We start from the raw sequence: 25,936 nt of genomic DNA on the forward strand, positions 1-25,936 counted from the left end.
GGCTTTGGGGGCAGGGGAGGGCGGGGGGGGAGAAAAAAGCTTGTGACCTAAAACTGGGTCGCAGCGACAGCTTTTCATTATCGTGCTTTTAAATGACAGATGTGCTGGAAGATATTTGTTATTGCTCCAGAGTGCTTTTAATTCAAACGTATGGTTACGCCTGAAGGCTTAGAGAAGGGTTTTTGTCTTACAGGACAGTTATTTGTTGTTTGCAACAGCAGGGCAGGCATCAGTCAACAGGCATGTATTTATTTGAGGAGATAACGCGTGTCAGCCAGCTAGAGACTCGTGAGGACAGAAATTGTATTGCTCCGTGAATATGTTATTCTTTAAAATGCGTTATACGTTAAAGAAAATAATAGCCCAAGTGTAAAAGAAACAATTTTACAAGATTGTAAGGTGTTTGGCGTGTATAGTCTCTATTTTTTGCTTGCAGTAGTTTACCTCTTCTCGTCTTGGGGAAAGGAGGCAGAGACACCTGTAAACAGCATTTCCCAGGTTACATTCATCTATTGTAGTACATTTGAGATTCTTGTAAAAAGTAGTCTCTGGGGGACCTAAGATTAGGTAATAAGTAAGGACTCTTGGGCAAGTTATTCAGTTTATGTTTAGAGCAGATAGTTCTGGGATTCAGCTTTTGAAAACGTAAGTATACAGAATTTCTGAGCTATTTGAACCCTGGTTGAACTTATAATGAAACAAAACATTGTGTTTGGCTTCTTTTATGGGAACTCTGTTTTGTTTTGGCCAGAATTAGACATTTTGGGCAACAATTACTTCATTTTCACAATTTCCCTTTGAATTGCACCTCTTAGTAGGAGTCCAGAATAGCATATATCCTCCTCCTTATCGTCATTATATATGCTGTATCTTACATAATTTTCTTTTTCTGAATGAATAAACATAGACTTACTTCACTGTAGAATTTTTAAAGAATGTACTTTTTAGGAAAATTAATTGATCTTGACACCAGCCCAATAGAAATAAATATGAGTAAATTTTTGTCTGAGTTTTAAATTTATGTACACAAATTTGCACTTTTGAAAATTGGTGAAGCGATATAAATTTTTTGTTTGTGCAAGAGAGCCAGGAAGCTGATGCTGATTTGTTCTGAACTTTTCCACATGAATTACCACTGGCTTAAATAGTTATTGATTCTTAAGCTCCTGGAGCTGTTGGCCTATTTATGGCAACTTGAATAATATTTGGAATAATTGGGAAGCTATAAGAGGGAATAGAGTATATGACATTTATTAATTCATTCAAAAATAATAAAAGTCATGGCAGAATTATAAAAGAAAACTTATTTTTTACAGTGAGTGATATTATTTCCACTATCTTTTTTGTTTGCAGAATTTTTCTTAGCCATCTACTTACTGTGGAAACTTGGATTTAAGAACTGATAAAGATAGAGATGTACATTACAAATTTTATTATTATTTCTATTTAAGTGGATGGCTCATTATTCCAAGTGGAAAACAACAGTGGCTACAGCAGGAAAATTGAGTTGTTATTCTCGTCCTCTCTGATGTCAGAGACTTATCTTGGGACTTTCCTCTTGCTTACTAGATGTGAAGATGAGAGTGACTGAAGGAAAGTTGATAAAAATTTCTTCTTTAATACCTTAGATTATTGATCATTGCTCAATAGAATTTGTGAATTGGGGGAAATGAAGCACTCTACTCTTTATTACTGTACATCACAGTTATAACTTTGAATTCTAAAACAGCGGTGTAGAACTTTACACTAAAAAGGATTAATTTATATAGTTTGTTACCATAATGGTGAAAAATTTATAGTAGTCAAAATGCCGTAATTAGAGGAATAGTGAAACTAATGATAATCCATGCAGTTATTAAAGTCACGTTTTTGGAAATATTTACTGGCATGAGAAAGTACAATATAATGTTGAAAAAAATCAGAATATAAAGAATATACTTTGTTATTATTTATAACATATCATATACATATGGCAAAATGATTGGCAGGAAATAAATATTTTAGTAAAATGTTAAAAGATGTCTGGATGATAGGATTGTAGGTGATTTTTATTTTTGTGTTTATACTTTTTTCTGTCTTCTGAATAGTATTACTCTAATAATCACAAAAGTGACGTTAAAATATTTTCAGGGGTCATAGGAGAAAATCCTGAAACTCCCACATAACCACTGTTCCAATAGACTGTCTCATGATTCATCATTAGAAAACTAACTCAAAATATGGTGCTTATGCAGTACACAGTAATGGAAGGAGCTAATAATTTAGGTGAAGGCACTCTTCTGGTTACCAGCACCAACTTGATAGTGATTTTACATATGTAGATGCTTATATTAATGCACATTGTTACTGTCCAACCTTTCTAAGTGGATCTTACACCCAAACTGTTTTATATTGGCAGTGCCACCTATTGATGGACTGCTTGACTCCATCTTTTCCTCTGTACCCCAGCAGTCAGTAGGCAGCGGCTTTTGAATGTTTATGAGATGCCGAGTGTTTTGCTAGTCACTGAAAGAAGATACAGAGGTGAATGAAGCATGATTTCTGTCCTCAGACTCTGGTTGAGAACCTTTCTTTTCTTCTTGGGCCGTCAGTGCATGCTGTGTACTCTGCTTTTCCAGTATCTTTTTCCTGGTGCTCATATCCTCTTTTAACTTTCTTTATGGGAAAATCTATTTTGAGTTCAAAACAACCATTTAGACATAAAGTTTTGGAGCATTACTTGATTGTATGCTGGAGAATTTTACATTCAGAAAGGCCACATGTATGTTCATCTATGGCCGTTAGTGTTATTTTTAAAGAGTACGACAGTTTCTTAGTACCTACTTGCTTCCTTCTTTTAAAAAGCATAAACAAGTTAAGACCAACAGAGAGAAGAGATAAACTTTCAAGAAAAAAAGGTGGAGAGATATCAAGGGAGTTTTCCTATTGGTGTTATACTTTATTTTCACTGAGAATAGTCATCAAAATGTATAGTAAGAGATACTATTTCTGGTATGCTTTTAGTATCTCTTTGGATCCATATAAAAATGCATTTTCCATATACATACATACATAAACTCACAGTTTAGCTGTTTTCATTTCCAAATAAAAGCTGAAATAGGGAGATTGGAAATTTCTTAGATTTCTTTTTATTTTTCCTGTAATATTGTATAGATGAGACATTATTGTTTTTGAAAAGCTTTAAAAATATGGGGGCGCCTGGGTGGCTCAGTCAGTTGAGCATCCGACTTCGGCCCAGGTTATGATCTCACAGTTTGTGCGTTCGATCCCTGCATCAGGCTCTGTGCTGACAGCTAGCTCAGAGCCTGGAGCCTGCTTCGGATTCTGTATCTCCCTCTCTCTCTGCCCCTCCCCTGCTCATGCTGTCTCTCTCTTTCTCTCTCTCAGAAATAAATTTTAAAAACATTAAAAATTTTTAAAAATATATAGAAAGTCACCCAAAAAAACTGGTAAGCACACATATATTCACAGTAAAAAATGTTAACATTTTTTTCTTTTTTGCTTCAGATATATATATATATTTATTAAGAGTATTTATTTATTTTGAGAGAGAGAGAGAGATTGAGAATGTGAGCAAGCAGGGGAGGGGCAGAGAGGGAGAGTGAGAGAATCCCAAGCAGGCACATCACTGACAATGCAGAGCCCACCTTGGGGCTCAGACTCAATGAACCACAAGATTATGACCTGAACTGAAATCAAGAGTTGTACCTTAACCCACTGAGCCAACCAGGTGCCCCCAGATGTAATTTTAATATAAAAGATTTATGTATATCATAGTTACTACACTGAATACTAATGGAGCAGGTGGAACTTGCTTTTGTTGTACTTGAACACTGCTGATCAGGTTAAAATCTTTTTTCTCCTCAGTTTCATCCTCTCTGCCTCTCTCTTCATATCCCCTCCCAGAGGCAATTGTTATAATAAATTTGATGTGTATCCTTCCATTTTACCTTTTAATAAACTCCTTATGTGAACGGTACCTGGCATTGTTTTCAATGCTTTCAATGCTTTTGAAGAGCTGTGGGCATTGGAGCCGTACTCCCTTGGTTTAATCTTGACTGCTACTTAAAAGTTTTGTGACTTTAGGGGTGCCTGGGTGGCTTAGTTGGTTAAGCGTCCGACTTTCGCTTAGGTCATGATCTCGCGGCTTGTGGGTTTGAGCCCCGCGTCGGGCTCTGTGCTGACTGCCAGCTCAGAGCCTGGAGTCTATTTCAGAGTCTGTATCTCCCTCTCTCTCTGACCCTCCCCTGCGCACGCTGTCTCTCTCTCTCTCTCCTAGAAATAAATAAAACATTAAAAAAAAAAAGTTTTGTGACTTTAGGCAAAAAAAGTTTTTGACATTAGGCAGATTTTAAAATCTTTCCATGTCTCTGTGTCCTCATCTTTCAAATAGGGATAATGGATCTGCCTACCTCACAAAGTTGTTGTGGAAAACAAGTAGGTCTATTTATATAAAGTGCTTAAAACTGTGCCTGGCATTTATTTTTTTAAAAATATAACGTAAATAGCTGTTAATATGATTTTATTGTGGTATACTTATTTTGAAACTTGCTTTTTAAATTTTTACCCTTCTCCCCCATCCTTGTCAGCCCTATAGGTCTAGCTCACTTATGTTGACTGGTGTGTAGTATTCCATTAAATGAATATACTGCAATTTATCATTTACTCTGTTGATGAGCATTTAGATTGCTTTTTATTTTTGATGTATTATACAGTGCCTCGTGAACATCCTACTGTCTTCTAAAGCACATACCAGAATTTCTCCAAGTCATATACCTAATTGTCAATCGCTGGGTCTTAGGATATAAGCATCTTTCCCTGTATGGGATATTTATGGGATATTGACAAATAATTTCTGTTCCTCCATATCCTTACCAACATTTAATGTTATCAGACTTTTGATTTTTTCTAATCTAATTGGTGTGAAATGGCATTTCATTTTCTGTTTTTATTTTCTTTCATCTTTTCTTATGTATGAGCATTTTTAGTTATCTCTTAAGTGATTTACCTATATCTGTCCTTTATGCATTTTCTTTTGGGTTGTCTTTTTTTTTTGTAGGAGATTTTTTGGTTTGTTTTTAAAAATATTCAAGATAGTTACAAATGTTAGTGAAGTTTGTTTGTTGGTAAAGTTTGTTTTTATTTGGTTTTTGAAGTTTCTAAATTTTAAAAATAATGACCATTAAGGACCCAGTGTTTGTGAATTTTATACTATAATATATTATAATTAGTGACCTTTCCAATGTATTTTCTTAAAATATGTAGCTACATTCTTCTCCTTCTGAAACTATAGGAAATGTTTCAGCAACAAACTGTAAATATATTTTGCCTAAAACTATTTAAACTTTTTGGACCTCAAAACCCAGGTGAAATTTTTACTAATATTACTGCCACAATTTTTCTTTAATCCAAAATATGAGTCCTGCTTAGAGGAGAGTGTTCTGCTCCTAAAGTGCATACCAACTAAGAAATAAAAATGTACACAAGTTAAATGACTAAGTAGGCACTTAGGTGTACGATATTATAAACTATTCATCAATATTGAGATTGCTTTGTACAGTACTAATTGTATTTCTGTTTCTTTCCAACCTATTATACATGACTTAAAGGACTAAAATCAGTCTGGTTAAGAGAATAAGTTCCCTATTATTACTATTATTTTAAATAAACTTTATTTTATTTTATTTTTAAAAAATTTTTAATGTTTTACTTATTTCTGAAAGAGAGAGAAAGCGTGAGCAGGGGAGGATCAGAGAGAAAGGGAGACACAGAATCTGAAGCAGGTTCCAGGCTCTGAGCTAGCTGTTAGCACAGAGCCTGATGCAGGGCTCGAACCCACGAACTGTGAGATCATGACCTGAGCTGAAGTCGGACGCTTGACTGACTGAGCCACCAAAGCGCCCCTAAGTAAACTTAATTTTAGAGTAGTTTTATATTTACAGAAAAGTTGCAGGGAGTTACCATATACCCTGTACCCAGTTTCCCTTGTTAATATTTGACATTTCTATGTTACATTTGTTACAACCAAGGAACCAACAATGGAACATTACTATTAACTAAAGTCTGTATGTTACCCCAATTCATTAGTTTTCACCTAATGTCCTTTCTGAGTTCCAGAAAACACAGTACATTTATTTGCCCTATGTCCTTTGGCTCCTCTGGGCTGTAACAGCTTCTCAGATTTTCCATGTTTTTGATGGCCTTGACAGATTTGAGGAGTTTGGGTCAGATATTTTGTAGAAGGTTACCCCAGATTGGGTTTGTCTGATATTTTTCTCAGTGTTAGACTGAGGTATAAGTTTGGGGTTAGGATGACCACGGGGTAAAATGCCAATCTAATTACATCATCTCAAGGGTACATACTATCAATATAGCTTAGCACTGATATTTTAAATTTTTTTATTTTTAAAAAAATGTTTACTGATTTTGAGAGAAAGAATGTGCTCATACGTGCTGGGGAGTAGCAGAGAGACAGAGAGAGAAATTCCAAGCAGACTCTGCTTGATGCTGGTGCTCATTCTCATGACCTGGAGATCAGGACCTAAGCTTGTATCAGGAGTCTTGGATGCTCAACCGACTGAGCCACCCTGGTGCCCCTGCACTGATATTTTTAACCTCAGTTACCTGGTTGAGGCAGTACTGCCAAGTTTCTTTCCTGTGTACTTTTCCCGTACTCTACTTTTTGGAAATAAGTCACTTGTGGAAGCCATATTTAGTTGGGTGGGGAATTGAGTTCCAACTCCTTGAAGGGGAAATACCTGCAGAATCATGTGGAATTCTTCTATAACGGAGGTTTTTCCCTTTTCCCCCATTATTTTTTGTTCAATCCATATGTACTCCTGGATATTCATTTTGTAACTTTGGGTTATGATCCTCTACTATTTTATGTTATTGCTTAAATTGCTCTGCCTCTTTCAGGATAGTTCCTGTGACCAATAGGATATACCCTATATTTATTTATTTTTTAGCACTTCTTTACTTTCTAAAGGCACTACAAACAATGTGCTCCAAACTCATCTTGTGTATTCCCTGTGTCAGTCCTCCAGTCAACCATTTCTCCAAAGTTCCCTGGTTAATTCTATTAGAGAATGATATTAGAAAACAAGATCTGGTTCTGAGTGTGCTCATTGCTGCCAGAGATAATTGCTTTTAGGCTTTCTCAGTGCATACGCCTCAGAAATGTATGTATGAATATTAATCCACATATACAAACATACAGCTGGTTTTTTGTTGTTGTTTTTAATCTGTCTGAAGCCAAACATGAGTTTCTACTGTTACCTTTGACTATATTTCAGTGCCGTCTGGTTCACCCTAGCTCTACCCTCTTGTTTAGCTGTAACCTCCCTCTCAAAAAGTAAAAAACCTGACTCTCGCCATTTTCCGCCCATTTACTTATTTGGTCAGTCCTGTCATACATGTACAACAGAAACAACTGTGCCAACTAGAGCAGTTCTTTTTTTTATGTTTTTGTTTATTTTGAGAGAGGGTAAGATTGCGTGTACAAGTAGGGAAGGGCAGAGAGAGAGAGAGAGAGGAGAAGTGTGTCCTGTAACTACAGCAGTTTTATGTACAGTTCTTTTCGTCTTTACTCTTAGGGTTTCCAGTCAAAAGACTGTTTTCCAAAGTTACTGATGTCAGAACTTTTAAGAACCATTTTTCCCCATCTTACATATTTTAATTTTACTTTTTATAAATTAGTCTAAATTACATAGTAATTACATCTTACCAAAAGTTTATCAAAACTCAGGGGCATCTGGGTGGCTCAGNGAGAAGTGCGTCCTGTAACTACAGCAGTTTTATGTACAGTTCTTTTCGTCTTTACTCTTAGGGTTTCCAGTCAAAACACTGTTTTCCAAAGTTACTGATGTCAGAACTTTTAAGAACCATTTTTCCCCATCTTACATATTTTAATTTTACTTTTTATAAATTAGTCTAAATTACATAGTAATTACATCTTACCAAAAGTTTATCAAAACTCAGGGGCATCTGGGTGGCTCAGTCAATTGAATGTCCGACTTCAGCTTATGTCATGATCTCCCAGCTCATGAATTCAGACCCCACATAGAGCTCTCTGCTGTCAGTGCAGAGCCCACTTCGGATCCTCTGTCCCCCTCTCTGCCTGCCTTTCCCCAAGTTGTGCTTTCACTCAATAAGTAAACATTTTAAAAAACTTATCAAAATTTAAAAAGTTAACAAAATGTCCCTTGCTTAATTATAAACCCTTCATTTTGTATGGCTATTTCCCCCCCCGCTTTTGGGGCCAAAAAAAAAAATCCCATCTCTGAAAGTAATATTTTTTGATGTTTAGTCAGAAAAGTACTCCTTCATTTGGTTATTAGTTGACATCTTGATGATTTGGACTGAGAGTTTTTGTAGCTTCAAATATTTTTAATAGCACATGTTGAGATGTGCCATTAAGTGAAGCTTTGGAGATGATTGCAAGCAAACAATTAAATAATTGAGTACTCAGAATGTACCTGTATTCGTACAGTAATTTTATGCAGATTAACACATTTAATTCCCTCAAGAAACCTATGAGATAAGTACTTTATTATTTTTCCTTTTTTAAAGATGAGGAAATTAATGTAGCACCTGGATGGCTCAGTCGGTTAAGCTGCTGACTCCAGCTCAGGTCATGATCTCACAGCTTGTTGGGTTCTAGCCCCATGTCTGGCTTTGTGCTGACAGCTCAGAGCCTGGAGCCTGCTTCAGATTCTGTGTCTCCCTCTCTCACTGCCCCTCCCCCATTCATGCTTTGTTTCTCTCTGTCTCAATAATAAATAAACATATAAACATTAAAAAAAAAAAAGATGAGGAAATTAAGACACCAAGCAATGAAGCAACTTGTCACCCTCCAATGTCACATGGCTATTAGTGGCAGAGCCAGAATTTGAGGGCAGCCAGGCTGACTGTGGAGACTGCATTTTCTATCACTTTGCCGCATTACCTCTAATTAAACAAGAGAGTGGAAATAATGATAAGTTATAAAGGAAGTCAACCAGGATGAGAGGGGAAAATGACTGAAAGAGGGTTCTTCCTCCAGAAGTCCTTTCTTAGGAGATGATACTGACAGATGAGAGAGTCAGTTATGTGAAGAGCTGAAGAAAGAGGGATACTTGTGGGAGAGCGTCAGGTGCAAAGCCTTCCAGTACGATGGAGTTTGGGATGAGAACAGAAAGGCACTCAGTGTGGCTAAGTGTAGTGAGCAAGTGTGAAAAATAATAATCAGCCTGTAGTGCTTCTTATATGTGAGGCTCCATGCAGTAAGTCATTTTGGAATCCAAATAACCCATTATCTCAATTTTATGGATGAGAAAATTGACAAAGAACTGCGTTAGCTAAAATTACCTCTTTTTCACCCATTTTTTCTTTATCCACTGTAGTTTAATTTCCACTTCATATTACTAACCTTGTTCTTGCTGAAGTAAACAATAATACTTTGGGCCATTTTCTCATGAAACTCTGCCCCTTGATTTCTACCATACTGCTCTCTTCTGCTTATCCTCTTCTGTATCCCATAAGAAGCCGTGTTCTTGGGGTTAGCTCATCGCACTTGTCAGCCTTCACATTTTCCCTGCTAGGTCACAGTTATTTCTGTGGATTCAGTTACCATATGTCTACCAATCACTCACCAAGCTGTTTTCCCAGCATTAGCATCTTTTCAAAACATCACATTATCTAACTGCGTACTTATCTTCACCTCAAACTCCACTTGTCCAAACTGAACTTACCTGCCTAAAATGTTGCTTTGATCGGTTGTCTTCCAAAGACATCATAATTTGCTATTGACTTCATCATCCAAGGGATTTAGGAGTCATTCATGATTTCTCCCACTTTCTCTCTCATTCCCATCCATTCATTTACTGAATTCTGCTGGCTTTATCTCCTATATATATATTCTGAATCAGTCCCTTCCCTAGCATCCCTATTTTAACCTCTGCCTTATTAAGATCTACTTCCTTACTTTCTCACTGGTTTTCCTGTCTTCAGTTTTATCTCCGTGAGATTCACCTTATCAGAATTGCTAGATGGGTGTGTCTAACATACAGTTTGAAGATTCTTCCTTGACTCCTATTGTCAGTTAGATAAAGTTGCACTCCTTACCATGTCATTAAGACTGACCATGGTTTGGCCTCTGACTGGTTCTCTAATCTTAATCTTTATCATTTCTGCTTTTTGTTTTCCACTCTAGCCATATAGAACTACTTTCTGAAGTTGTTGACCATTGCTTATGTAGTCTTTCTGCTTGGAATAACTTCATTTTCTCCTTCCCTTTTGCTTTTGCGTATCTAACTCTTTTGCATCTTTTAAGACTCAGCCTAAGCATTCCTTCCTCCAAAAAGCCTTCTCAGACCCATTCTCTTGACTGGATTATCAAGTCCCTCTGTGAAATTATCTATTACTAACTGTTATAGCTCAGGGACCTAGAAACAGCTCCTGGCACAGGGAAGATACTCTGTAAGAATTTGTTGAGAGAATCACTGTAGTATTGGAGAGGAAGTGTAAATTAGTTGGTTCTTGACCCAGAATGTCTGGGTTTGAAACCTGGCTTTGCTCTTTGACTATGTGTGTTCTCTCCTTGTACCTCTATTTCTTCCCTGGTAAAATGGAAACAGTGAATTCTTCGTAAGATTGTTGTGAAACTTAAATCTGTTAATTCAAGAGCACTCAGAACAGTGTCTGGCACTTAGTAAATATTCAGTAGATACCCTATTATAGCTCCTGTTGCTCTTAGCATTTCTTAAAAAATTTTTTTCATGTTTATTTATATTTTAGGGAGAGAGAGAGATTAAGTGGGGGAAGGACAGAGAGAGAAGGAAACACAGAATCTGAAGCAGGTTCCAGGCTCTGAGCTGTCAGCACAGAGCCCGGTGCAGGGCTTGAACTCCCAAGTTGTGAGATCATGACCTGAGCCGAAATCGAACACTTAACCAACTAAGCCACCCAGGCACCTCGGGATGTTTTAATTTATGTACCTGTGTCCCCTCACCAACCTGGAATTAATAAATGAATGAACAAACCAACTAATCATGGGTTTTTAAATGAAATGTACATTGCTAGCTTTTGAGACTGTTGTCATGGCAAGTTGATGATTAGTCTTTGTAGTAGCTCCAACATTTCGTATTGTATTATAAATTTGAAATTGGCATTAATGAGGATTAGTATTTCCTAATTTTACTTAATTATTTAAATTTCAGCACACTTAAAAAATTTTTCTGTGTATACTTCCCACACAGTGTTACCTATTTTTAGGTGTACAACAGTGATTTGATTTCTCTCTCTGATATGCTATGCTCACCGTAAGTGTAGCTACTATGTGTCACCGTACAACACTACTACAATATCATGAACTTTATTCCTTATGCCGTGCCTTTTATTCCAGTGACTTATTCATCCCATAACTGGAAGCCTGTATCTCCTTCTCCCCTTCACACATTTTGCCCATCCCCTACTCGCTCACCTCTGGCAAACATAAGTTTGTTCTCTGTACTTACAGGTCTGATTCTGTTTTTTGTTTATTTACATATATATTTATGTATTTTTAGATTCCACTTATGAGTGAAATCATATGGTACTTGTTTTTTTCAGTCTGACTTATTTCACTTAGCAAAATACCCTCTAGGTCTGTCCATGTTGTCACAAATGGCACAATCTCATCTTTTTTTTATGGCTGCATAATATTTATACACACACATGCACACACACAAATACACACACATATTTCTTATCATTCTTCTATAGATGGATACTTAAGTTTAGCACACTTTTCTTATTAATTGTACTGTTTAAACCCTAGCAGTGCCCTTTATTTACTCTTAATATTCACATAGCCTGTGCTATATAGCAGTTAGTCAGCCTTTCCTGTTATAGATTAAGGTGTGTAAGATTGGGCCTTTTTTTAATTGGGGGATAAACTGAAGCATGTTGTAGACAAAGATTGAACAAGGGGGCACAATAGGGAAATTGGAAAATTTCTCAACTACGGAGTCAAACCTGCATATCCCTTCAGTATTTGGTTTAAAATAAATTCATTGAATATGAAGTACTCATAATCAAATGTAATTTCAGCAAACATTCTAGAAGCAATAAAAGTCATTAAAAATTATTGACACCTCTGCCTTCTTTCATTATTGTAAGCAATTGAGACTTGTTTACTTTAAATATTTTTTATGGCAATCACTGTTACAGTTTTCAGAACTTTTCCTTTTACTCTAAGTTTGCCTCTCATCTTTTTTCTGAATACCACAACTGTCTATATATCTTGGTGAATTTGATAGAAGTACTGTTTGTTTTGTTTGTTTTTATCTCTGAACTTGCTGTTACATTTGCAGATTTTCCCAGTCTTGCTCAATTTTGATTATGTGAAACTAATCAGTTTTTCTTTAAAAAGTTATGTTTTGAACTTAGGAATAGCACAAGGTACTGATAATCATTGTTCTCAACTATCCATTTGGAAGTTGTTACTGAGGATACTAGATATGTTGTGTTTTTTTTACTAACAAGCTAATATCAAAGAAACATGGAAAACCTAGCATAACAGTCTTGTTTAAAAAGCCAATGCCATGTAATAGCAGTACTTTTGGGAAATGCTTCCTTTTTTTAAAGGTCACTGTTATCTACCACTAAGTATTTTAGTTGAGGACTCTGAACTGGTATGTTTTTTCAGAGAAATAGGTATAGACGGATGGGGAAAACTACATAATGATATTTAGGCTTATTAAATAAGACTGGCTATTATTGAGAAGATATAACTCTCATCCACTTTGTGGTCAAAGTTGTAGTAAGCAGTATTATTTTTCTTTAAAAATTTTTTTGTTCTAATAATCTCTAAAATATTCCCTGTCCCTTAATCTTTTTTTTTCCCCTTTACTTTGAAATAGAATTTCATTCATACTGACTCACAACTGTGCTAAAGCTGGATATATAGGCTGCTGTTTGAACCTGTTTTGGTTGGTGAATAGTTGAATAGTTTTCATTTTCTTATGCTGAAGAATTCCTGAAGATACCAATGTAATAGCCATTTATTAACAAGGCTTTTTTCCCCCTCCTATGATTAACTAATTAATATTAATTTTAATATTCCTAGTTGACCTCTTTTTTTGAGATTTTTAAAATCAAATTTCTTTTGTTTGCNCACAGTGCCTGAAGATAAAAGTACAGACAGGTTTCACGAAGGGGAGGGGAACCGGAAACTCCTCAGTAACTCGGGCGGCCATTTTCTCAACATCCTAGGGCAGCATGATCTCTCTGCCTCTCTTGTCCAGTTCATTTTTCTTTATATGCATTTCGTTGTTTTACCACTGGGCACAGCTGAACAAGTCTTCCGACTCATAAAGTCATACATTCACTCATGCTTCTGTGATCCAATTCTAATCCTCTGGGAGAAAATCCAGTCTGAGGCAAGTGTTTATGTCTGGTCCAGTCAACTATCCTGGACAAAACCAAGGTTTCATGAAACCTATGAGGCCCCATTTTTATGGTCGGGAAGGAGATGCAGGGAATACAACTCTGGGAAGAGAAGTATGTTAGCTTGAAGGTGGTGGTTACAAAGGCATACTAAATAATGTGAAGTGAAATGAGCATTTTTTTTTTTGAAATAAAAGAGACCACTCAGTCATTGGCTTTATATAATCGCCAATATAACAAAATGATTTCATCTGCAATCCATAGGTGATTATTTTGAAAGATGTAAAAATATCTCCCTTTCTCAAATAAAAACCAAGGGAGCTGATTTTTTAGCTTCCACATACAGAATTTGAAGTTTGAGTCATGCTTTTTCATGAACACAAATAACCTTATATTAATATCATTATGAATATATCGTGTCATTCTCTCTTCAACAAGCATTTGCTGACTGCCTGTTCTCTGCTAGAGACTGCTGAAACAGATATTTACAGAGATAGAGATGTAACATTGCCTACTTGCAAAGAATGCCTAATCTAGTTGCAAAGAGTACATGTTCAAAGAAGCAGTTACAGTATTCATGTGATAATCATAATCAAGATATGTACAGGGTGCTTTTGAAGAATGAGGAGAGAATAACATTCTCTCCTGGAAAAAAGGGTTAGGGAAGGCTTCAAAGAACAGGTCTCAAATACTATGCAGAGGCGGGCCATTTTAACAGGAGCATTCTGGCAGAAAGACATTAATTTGAGGGGTGCCTGGGTGGGTGGCTCAGTAGATTAAGCATCCAACTCTTGATCTCAGCTCAGGCCTTGATCTCAGGATCATGAGTTTAAGCTTCGCATTGGGCTCCATGCTGGGCATGAAGCCTACTTAAAAAATAATAATTTAAAAAAAATTTTAAAGAAATAAATTTGTAAAGGTAGTCTGGAGTTTGGTATGACTGAAATGCATTTTTGCACCATTCAATTTATGAAACTGAAATGAAACTTAGTTTTTCGTATCTATCCTTCACATGGTAGTGAATACCACTTTCTTCAAAGGAGAACTCTAGATTTTAGAAAATTCAAATCACTTTGTTCTATAACTTTGATGTCACTTTTGAGAATGCCATATCACTGATCATTGCTTTCAGCCTCCTTTATCAAATTTTTCTTATAGTGGTTTGGTTGGTTTGTTATTTTATTTTATGGTGATTTTTTTCTCTTCAAGCATAGATGTCCATACAGTGGATGGCTGAAAATGCTAGAGTTTATAAAACCAATGAAGATCATAGTTTTTATAAAAGTAAAGAGTGAAAATAATATGTAAGCCTATAACACATAAATAGTATAATATATAAATAGTGTAAGCCAAATATAATTTTAAAAGGTAAGTCTCTAAAAGTGACCTGTGTCAATAGAGAAATTATATAATTTTAGAAGAGGGCACATAAACGCATCAGTTTTTTCCTCCAGCAGAATTGTACCTGTCTTTAAGCAAAACTAGTGTAAGTAGTTGGCAGAATGCCCTGTGCTTCACTACTTTCATCAGTTGATTAATAACTTTACTTCTCTTTTCAATTCCTTTATCCACTCATTCATGATTCCTACACCACCCTCATCTCAGAGAACCAACCAAACAACCAAAACCCCCCCAAAACCCCAGAGCTCTCTAGTTGACTGTTCTGAGAAGTGACTGAGGTAGGTGAGAACGATAGAGAAAAAGAAGGTAGTTGTGGCCATCTTTGCGGTTGGAGCAGTAGTGGTGGGTGTGGGTGTGTTTTAGGCATGAGGTTCGTTTTCATACAGCAAGCTCAGTAATACCACCATTGTCATCCAGGTCACATATTAGGACTTTCTGATCCCCTTCCAAAATACCATTGGTCTGCTTTGTGTCACTTTTGTCCTTCAAATATGCTTTCAGTACTGTGTTGGAAGGAGGTGATGAGCAGAGAGATTATATGCTTTTTACTTGTTTCTTTTGTTTGGAATGACTTTCCAGCTCTCCTCTATTACCCTGCTCATATTTCAAGATTTAGATGACATCCCTTACTTTTCTGACTCCTCACGCTAAAACTGTGTGTCCTTGCGCCTTCTGTGATTACTCCTGTTTTAGACTTACCATTTCTTGTAAATGCTTGTTTACTTGCCTTCTCTATTAACTCCTGTAAAGCAGGGCCATATCATTTGTTTTGTGCTCCCAGTGCCTAGTACAAGGCATGGCACATGGTAGCATTACCATTCTTGGTTGCAGACAACGGAAATCAACTCTGGTTAGCTGAAGCAGAAGAAAAGTTATTTGTTGAAAGGATATTAGTTAGTTTACAGGAATGACTGGAAGACTGGAGAACCAGACTCTGAGAATAGGAAACCAACCAACCAGCCTCTGGGCTAGGCCGTAGTCATAGTCAATGTCATAGAATTCTCCTTTTCCTGTTTAAGACAGCATTGACTCCCCTGCAGGACGCTGGATGCAGTTGCTGGGACAACGCCACTTTGTGTTACATGTTTCTGCCCTATAAATGAATTTTAAACTGTCTTAGCAACTAAAGGTCTAGAAAAGTTCTGCATAAAGCATCTAAATGACCAATCTATGTACCTTGTCCCTAAATAGGGAAGCAACTCTCTGGCCTTTTTGGCTTACATGGTTGATTCTGAGACCCAGCTTCCTTTCAAGACACACAGAATGGCAGATTTCTCCTAAGCATCAAAAGGGAGTTCAGATGGTGGACAGTTAAAAGTAAAACTGACACACGTCCTTTTCAGTAAACATTCAATAAATATTTATTAGATGAATGAATGAGAGAATCAGAGTCATGATTTCCTATCTTTAAACATTTACATCATCAAGCATTGAAGTGATTGATTATACCACTTCTGTAATTCCCAAGAAAATCAATAAACCCATAAAATAAGGAAAAGATAAGCAAAATCGGCAAAGTTGTTAAATTATTCAAATAAAATTGTTTGAATTAAACATTGTTAAATTATTCAAATAAAATCATTTGAATTAAATTTAAGGTGTTTTTTGGTTCTCCTTTTTTGTAATACCTGAAGCACATAGGTACTAGTTTATCTCATCATCTGACACTGGATAGAGCCTGGATTTGAACTTGGCCATACTGATTCCAGAGCACTTAACTCCTATTTTTATAGTCTTTGTATAGTTTTATTCAGCAATGACTTAATTAAAACAAACATGACACCAAACTAATATTTTAGCTCAGTTAGAGGAATGTTTGTGCTGGTAGAAAAAAGTTTTTGTTTCTAAGCCATCTGACCCATCAAATATAAAGTCTTATTACTTGGGACACATTTTGGCATCATGTACTAAAGTTGAGCATACCCATACACTGTATTCTAGCAGTTTTATTCATAGGTATTTTTTTAATGCATGCACTTGCACATCAAAGACATGTAGAATAATTTATACATGATTTTTAAATTATTTATAATGGCCTAACATTGGAAACAAAGCCAAGTGTATGTTAACAATAGAATGGATAACTAAAATTGTGTTATATTCTCAAAATTTAAAACCCTACAGAAATGAAAGCGAATAAACTACTGCTATGTATATGAGTATGAGCATCCCAAACACGTACTGTAGAGTGAGAAAAAAGCTAGACCCAAAGAATATATTCCGTGTGAATCCTTCTGTGTTTGGTTTATACAAAGTTCAGAAACAGAACTCATCTAGCATTAAAAGTGAGGATAGTGGTTCTTTTTTGGGGAGATTGGAGGGGGTTAGAGGGCTTCCTGTTACTGGTAATGTTCTATTTCTTGACCTGGAAGATACTTATTACACGTGGTATGTTCACTCTGAAAATTCATGGAGCTGTGCCCTTTCTATATGTATGTTATACTTTGAAGAGTGAAAAACAAAAACTAGAGACTTGTGTATGGACTACTTTGGGAAGCATGGCTCCGTGAACCCCCTAAAGTCATATATAAAGTTTTATCTGAATATGTCAGTGTATATTTTAAGGGAGAAAAGATCCTTAACACTACTCAGAATCTCAGAGGGGTTCATGACTTTAAAAATGTTAAGACCCTACTTCACCAAAGCCTGACTATTCAGAAAAATTATTGTTAAACACATTATGATGTGTTTTCACATCATACATGTGTTTTTACAGCTTGTTTTTACGGTGAGGTAAAGCCCTTGCCTCTATAATCAGACCCTCTCTGTCTTAAATCCCATCTTCTCTCGCTTTCTCAGGGCTTTTTGCTTTTATACTCATCCTCTTTTTCTCCTTCATCCTCATTTTCTCTCTCCCTGGACGATTGCCATTGCCACGCGCCTCTTAATTTTGTTCATTTTTTTAAAAAAAAGACCTGCCAATTCCATGTCTTCTGCCAGTTACCACTCTGTTTCCCAACCTCCCTTCACATCAAAATGCCTACTAAAGGTTATGTGTACTTCCTCATCTCCTGTTCTCTCCTCAGCTCATTCCAGTGGGGCTTTCCATCTTACCAACACTCTACTGAAATGAGTCTTCTCAAGGTCACAATGGTTTGAGTTTTGTTGAAACCAGTGATTAAGTCCCTCTCTTTGAGGGGAAGCGGAGTGAGAGCGCCTCAGGTATAGAGACTTGATTTAATCGTTATTTCTCATTTCATGGTACGCTTTCATCATTGGCTTATGCTAACGCAGGGGCCCAGCTTTTGTTTTATCTCCTTTTATGCTCCATCTTCACACTCTAATTCCCTTTCCCGTATAGATATCCACTGTAATATATTTAGCATATCATCCTGAATGTATCTTTGAAAACTACTGTGCTGTTTTGAATATGTTTTTAATTTATATAAATGATATTTTGGGGGCGTCTGGGTGGCTTATTCGGTTAAGCATCCAGCTTCGGCTCAGGTCATGATCTCACGGTTCATGGGTTCGAGCCCTGTGTCAGGCTCTGTGCTGACAGCTAGCTCAGAGCCTGGAGCTTGCTTCAGCTCTGTGTCTCCCTCTCTCTGACCCTCCCCTGTTCACGCTGTCTCTCTCTCTCTCTCTCAGAAAAAATAAAAAATTATATAAATGATATTCTGTTATACATTCCTCTCTGTTTTCCCCTATCTTCATTCGGTAAATTTAAAAAATTTATTTGTGTGGCTGTGTACATCTATTTAATTGCTCCTAACTTCTACACGACATTCAAATCATGGTATCTGCCAAATTTTAAAATTATTCCATTACTTACAGATACCTCAATTTGTTTATTCATTCCTTCAACAAATATTGACCACACACTCTTCTCTAGGCACTGTTCTAGATATGAGTTCTAGAGCAGTGACAAAAACCGAAAAAATGCCTACCCTCAATGAACTTAACAGTCTTGTGGAGTAACAACAAAATAATAAAATGTATATGTTCTGTGTTTCATAGTGAAAAGTAGTAAGGTGAGAAAATCAGAGCAGGGAAAGAGAATATGAGATGTTGGATGTGGGAGGTTGTTGAAATTTTAAATAGGTGGTCATGGAAAGCCTCACTGAGAGGGTGACCTAGAAGGAGAGGCCTGAGGATGGGCTGGCTTGACTGGCATTGGGGAAGGCTAGTCCAGACATAGAGAGCAGGTGGAAAAGCTCCTGAGACTGGAAAATGCCTGATTTGTTCAAGGATCAGTAAGAACCCCAGCATATTACCTCCAAGAGAGCTAAGAGTTTTTTTTACTATGGTAAACTATTTTGTCTTTTATGTTAGGATTTATTCCTGCTATTTTTATTTTGTATTTTCTGTTTACCCTAGTTTCTTTTCCTTTCTTCTTTCTGTTACTATTTTCTGAGGAAAAATAAAAATTTTTGTTGACAGTTTAAAAGTTATGTATTCTATTTTTATTCTTCTGATGGTTACCCTTAGATTCATATTTGCATTCATTCTTGTCTGTCAGCTTTTAAAGCTTATTGATTATTGATCATTATTTTAAGTACTTCCTCACCTCCATTTGTTTTTTTCTCACCTCCTGAAAAACCTATTGTTTAGATGTTGACTCTAATTTTTCTAGCCTCCACATTTCATAGGGAGAGGGATTCAGAACTAATCCTTTAATTTTTTTCCTTTCAATTACACCTTATTTTTCAGAGATGTTTTAGATTAACAACAAATTTGAGCAGAAAGTACAAAGTTCCCATATACTCCCGCCCCCAACACAGATACAGCCTCCTCCACAATCAGCATCCCACACCAGAGTGGGATGGACATTTGTTACAATCTATGAACCTACACTGACATATAATTATCACCCAAAGTCCAAAATTTATGTTAGGTTTCACTCTTTGAGTTGTATATTCTGTGGATTTTGACAAACATATAATGACATATATATAATGACAGATAAAGAATAGTTTTACTGCACTAAAAATCCTCTGTGCTTAGCCTGTTTAACCCCTCCTCACTAACCACTGGCAACCCCCAGTCTTTTTGCTACCTCAAAATTTTGCCTTTTCCAGAATGTCCTGTAATTGGAATCATATGGTATGTAGCCTTTTCATATTGATTTTTTTCACTTACTAATATGCATGTAAAGTTCTTTTTTGTCCTTCCAATGGCTTGATAGCTCATTTCTTTTTTTAAGTGAGTGATATTCCGTTATTTGGATGTACCGCAGTTTACCTGTTCACCTACTGATGAACATTTTAGTTCCTTCCAAGTTGTGACAATTATGAATAAAGTTGGTGTGCAGTTTTTGTATGGACATGTTTTCAGCTCATATGAGTAAATGCCTAAAAGTGTGATTGCTGGATCATATGGTAAGAGTATGCCTAGTTTTGTAAGAAACTGCCAAACTGTCTTCTAAAGTGACTGTATGTACCATCTTGCATTCCCAACCAGCAGTGAATGAGAGTTCCTGTTGCCCTACATCCTTGCCATCATTAGGTGTTGTCAATGTCATGGATTTTGCCTATTCTAATAGGGGTGTGGTAGTATCTTGTTATTTCCTTTGCATTTCTATAATGAGTTAAGATGTGGAATGTCTTCTCATATGCTTACTTGTCTTCTGTATATCTTCTTTGGTGAGGTGTTTATTCAGGTCTTTTGCTCATTTTTTAATTGGGTGGTTTGTTTTCTTATTGTTGAGTATTAGGTGTTCTTTATATATTTTGGATAACAGTCCTATATCAGATACACCTTTTGCAAATACTTCTTCCAGTTTGTGGGTTGTCTTCTCATTCTCTTAAGCCTCCATATTTTTAAACTTTCATAATATAGTTTTTCATTTATTTACACCTTCCTAACATCTCATTTTGATCATCTACTTACTGATTTTATTTTTCACTATATCCATTTTGTTATTGAACTTGTCTTTAAATTTTTCAGTTATATTTTTAACACAGTATCTCTAGTTGGTTCCTCATTATTTCTTGTTATTTTCCTAATATCCTACTTTAGTTTCCTGAGGATGTTTGTTATGCTTATCTAAAGAAATATGTTTGATCTGGACCATAAATTCTGTTTCCTCTGGGATAGGTTGTTCTGGCTTTGTCCTTTTCCCCCCCACCCCTCCCTTGTACTCCTATAGTGTTTATTTTTTCTTTCCCAGAGCTCATACTCCCTTTAGAATATCAACTCCTTTGACTGATAATATGTATAGGCAAACCCCATGTTCAGATTTATCTGCTTCCTGGTGAATTTATAGAGTATAAGTGTGTGCATGTATGAGAGAAGTGTGTTTGAGTCTAAGGATGGAGCTTTACCAAAGAAATAGTTTAGATTCGGCTATTAGATACACAGGTAGAGTTATCAAGTAGGCATTTTGGGTCTCAATGGTGAGTCTTGGTTGGTGATATAAATTTAAAAGTGGGCAGCAGTTAGTGGGACTGATACATTTTCCTGGGAATAAGAAGAAGAGGAAGATCCTGGAGGCTGGTTTGATTGCTGAAAATTTGTTAAGGGCTTTTAAATAATAGAGGATACACTTTGTCTAAGACTGGTTCTGGCCATCAGGATGTTTAAAAAGAATAATGGCATGGAGGAGGGCACTTGTTGGGATGAACACTGGGTGTTTTATGTAAACCAACTTGACAATAAACTATTTAAGAAAAAAAAAGGAACAATGTGTCATCTAGCTTCACTAAGTTGATAGGCGTACCTTTTCAATTATGGGTAATTTTTTCAGGCTTCTCTGAAATAGTCTGCATGGTATATATGTGGTTGGCCCTTAAACAACACCATTTGAACTCTGTAGGTATATTTATTGTAGATTTCTAAAGTTTTTTTTTTTTTTATTTTTTAATGTTTTATTTATTTCTAGGACAGAGAGAGAGAAACAGCATGAGCAAGGGAGGGTCAGAGAGAGAGGGAGTCACAGACTGAAACAGGCTCCAGACTCTGAGCTGGCAGTCAGCACAGAGCCCGACGCGGGGCTCGAACCCACGAACCGTAAGATCATGACCTAAGCGAAAGTCGGACGCCCAACCGACTAAGCCACCCAGGCACCCGATTTTTAAAGTTTTTAAAGTACAGTACTATAAATGTATTTTTGCTTATGATTTTCTTAGGAACATTTTCTTTCCTCTAGCTTGTCTTATTATAAGAATATAGTATTAACACGTATACAAAATATGTATTAATTGTTTATATTATTGGTAAGGCTTCTGGTCAACAGTAGGCTATTACTGGTTACGTTTTGGGGACTCAAAAATTATATGCAGAGTTTTGACTCCATGGGGGCTGATACCCCTAATCCCTGCATTGTTTAAGGGTCAACTACAGTAGCAAGAGATCTGGAATAAGGAGTTTCAGGTCCTGCTCTGATACTAGTGAGCAGTGCTATTTTGGGCAAGTCAGATTTGCCTTTCTACACTTTAATTTCCTCCAACAAAATGATGAGGTTGGACCAAGCGATTTTTAAGGTCCTTTAAAAAAAATTCTATGAGTCTTTAAAGACATGTAGTTGTAAATCCAGGCTGACAGATTGATTTTTTAAAAAATATTTTCTTGAGATGATTTCACCAAAATTGAATTAGTTGATAAGAGTACAATTAGTTTTAGTACTTGCTGAATTACTTTTCAGAAAAATTATTCTAATTCACTGCCATTAATAATTTTTAAGTGTGTTTATTTGCTTCACTGCACTATCAGCATTGGACTGAATGTTTCTTATTCATATTTGCTAATTTACTGGAGATGATGTAGTATTTCAGAGTTTAATTTCTTTATATGCAAAGCCAACAGTTCTTCCAAGTGTTTTAGCATTTGTGTTTCCTCATGTATGAATTGTTTGTAGTCATTGATCATCTAGTAAGTCCTACAATGTAAAAAATTATATTAATCATTATTAATTGGAAGAATAACAGACTTCTAAGTTGTTTCCAAGTATTAATTCTCAAAAGTCCTCTTCAGGTGTTATTAACAAATAAATATATTATTACAGTTTGTGGGGAAAAATAAAAAAGGATTTTTAAAAAGGCTTTTAAAGTATATATATATTTTTTAAGTTTATTATTTATTGAGAGAGAGAGATTGAGAGAATGAGCAGGGGAAGTTGCAGAGAGAGAGGGGGACAGAGGGTCCAAAGCAGGCTCCGTGCTGACAGCAGAGAGCCTGATGCATGGCTTAAACTCATGAACCATGAGATCATGACCTGAGCCCAAGTCGGAAGCTTAACCAACTGAGCCACCCGTGCCCTTAAAGTATATTTAAATAGATGGTAGGATGAAATAAATCGAAATGCTCAACAGTAATCAAATGACAGAACTATAAATCTTACATGTCTCCTTTTTAAGAAAAGTGATATTTTGGGGGGCACCCGGGTGGCTCAGTTGGTTAAGCATCCAACTTCAACTCCAGTTATGATGTCTCAGTTAATGATTTCGAGCCTCTTGTGGGGCTGTGTGCACACAGCTCAGAGCCTGGAGCCTGCTTCAGAGTCTGTGGCTCACTCTCTCTCTGCCCTGCATCTCCACTAGTGCTCTCTGTCTCTCAAAAATAAACATTAAAAAATTTTTAGAGGAGAAGTGATATTTTAATCAATTGATCTGTTTTTATTACATATTTATATAGCTGAATTTTAGATTGCTTGTTTTATACAAATGTGTTTTTAATCATGCCAGTGAGTACTATTTCTTTTTCAAGTTTTTATTTAAGCAGTGAGTACTATTTCAAATAGTTGCATATGGCTTTGAAAACAGAGAAGAAAAACCAGATATTGTATGTTTGAGAGAAACTTTTGGGAAGATTCCAATGGAGGCAACAGTTCATTTCAGACATTAGCTAAAAAATGTTTATGATGATTTAAAGAGGAAGCAAGAACTTTGAGATGTGGAGTGGTATGCATATGGGAAATTAAGTAAAAAAAAAAAAAAAAGATGGTGCAAGAGACAAAATTTAAAACCAGACTTCCCTTTCTGTCTAGACTGGTATGAACCATATATTTGCATTTCATACATACTGGTGAATATGGACAGATTTTCAGTATAGGATTGGGAATTGATATCTGTTGTTACCATTAGTTTACATGGAATCTAATTTTACTGTAGGAGTGTTAAATCTCCCAAGTTTCTGAAAAAAGAATGTAAACAACATTACAAATTCTCCAGATACCATTTCCTCATCCCTTTTTTAAAAAAGATTTTATCTTTAAGTAATCTCTACACCCAACGTAGGGTTTGAAGTCACAATCCTGAGATCAAGAGTCTCATGCTTCATGGACTGAACCAGGCAGGCGCCCCTCCTCATCCCTTTTAACCATTTCCTACTTTTCTCCTTCCCATTTCTGCACTTCTTAATTGCTACTCCTTTTATATATTTTCCTCATCTTTTTTACTTTCTTGCTGTATCTCTTTGTTCACCTTTCTTCCTTTTCTCTTATTTTTGGTCACTGTTCTTTTTCTTACCTGCTAGTTGCCATGTATTTGTCAACCAGTTTAACTTCTCCCACTTACCTATTAACTTCTTTTGTCCATCAAAGCCCATGTTCACTAGTTAACACTTAGATCTCCCCTGGGAATTGCTTTCTTCGCTAACATTCTTGAAGTATGATGTAATAGAACTCCAAATTAAAAGCCCTGAGGACTGAGTCATAAATTAATGTAGTTGGTCTTGGACAAGCTGTTTAACTTTTAGGTCTCAGTTTCTTCAATTACAAAAAGAAGTATTGCACCAAAATATCTAAGGACCATTCTTGGCTCTAAAATCCGATGATTCTGTTGTGTCTTAACTTTCCTGTTTTTTTTCCTACTGTGCTGACCTCATTCATTTAATAAATATTACATACCTATCATGTGTTTATAACTGCTATAATTTATATGAGAGAATAAAAGACAAGGTTCCTGCCTTTGAATTGTTCATAGTCTGTCTGGAGAGACAACAGGTATCTGGACATTAACACTTAATAATTTCTAGTCTCTTCCTGTTCTGTCCCGACCAGATCCACATTCCCAAGGGAATACCAGCTACTTAATTCCAACCTAATTTCTGGGTAAGGGGCAGGGTTGCCCCCTGAACACAGTAAAAGATTTCTTTTTATGTTGTGACACGTCCAGTAATCTCCATTGTAGTTGTTCTTTGGCACTGTTTTTATTGTCCACTCAATTCTCAATTTATCCATAATAGGAAATTTTATCTTAGAACTAAGGAGATTGGTCCTTGTTGTGTGTTAGTAGATAATCACTCTTTCTTATATTTTAGTGTTTGTTCATTATGTCTGTGCATTTATATGTTTGTATAATTATGTTCAAATATAATGTGCCAGATGGCTAAGTAAATGTGACTCACACATATATCTCTTCTACACCATATATACTTACATGTTTTCTTTGGGTTGTTTCTGCACCTACTTGGTAAGGGGGTATTGCTTTTGGAGACATTATCTTTTCCTTTTATAGGCTAAATATTTGNAGGGGAGTGGGAGGAAGGTAGGCATACTTATGAAAGGTCAACACTAGGAATCCTTATAATAGAACTTTTCTGAGTCTTGACTGCGTGTGGTAATAGATGAAGCTGCAGATGTGATAAAACTGCATAGAACTATGTATATGCACACAAACACACACGATTACAAGTAAAACTGAGGAAGTCAAAATAAGATAAGTGAATTCATAAATGCAGTATCCCAACTGTGTGATATTGTCCTATAGTTTTGTAAGATATTATCATTGGGAGAAACTTAATAAAAGATATACCAGATTTTTATGAATTCTTTCAACTGAATGTAAATCTATAATTATCTGAAAATAAAAGGTTTCATTAAAAATAATAGCAATGTATAGGAGTCTGTGCTGAAAGATAATTTAACATGTATAGTTGCAGGAAGTTCATTGACCTATCGTACTGGGGATGAATTCAGTAAGGTTGCAAAATACAAAGTAAATAGAACAAATCTGTTGTGTTTCCATACACTAATAATGAACTATTAGAGAAATTAAGAAAACAGGTGCACCTGGGCAGCTTCATTGGTTAAGCATCTGACTCTTTATTTCGGCTGAGGTTTGTGAGTTTGAGCCCTGCATTGGGCTCTGCACTGGTAGTGCAGAGCCTGCTTGGGATTTTCTCTCTCCCTCTTGCTGCCCCTCCTTAACACTCTCTCTCTCACAAAATAAAAAACAAAACAACAACC

The 25,936-nt window shown here is 36.1% G+C and overlaps 1 protein-coding gene across 1 annotated transcript in view; it reads left to right on the forward strand.

The window, feature by feature from the left end:
* The window catches only part of DENND4A (DENN domain containing 4A), a 131,249-nt gene that overhangs the window by 545 nt on the left and 104,768 nt on the right, over positions 1-25,936 (forward strand). The window lies entirely within an intron of this gene.

The sequence above is a fragment of the Crocuta crocuta genome, unplaced genomic scaffold (assembly GCF_008692635.1).
Source record: "Crocuta crocuta isolate KB4526 unplaced genomic scaffold, BGI_CrCroc_1.0 scaffold130, whole genome shotgun sequence".
NCBI classification, from domain to species: Eukaryota; Metazoa; Chordata; class Mammalia; order Carnivora; family Hyaenidae; genus Crocuta; species Crocuta crocuta.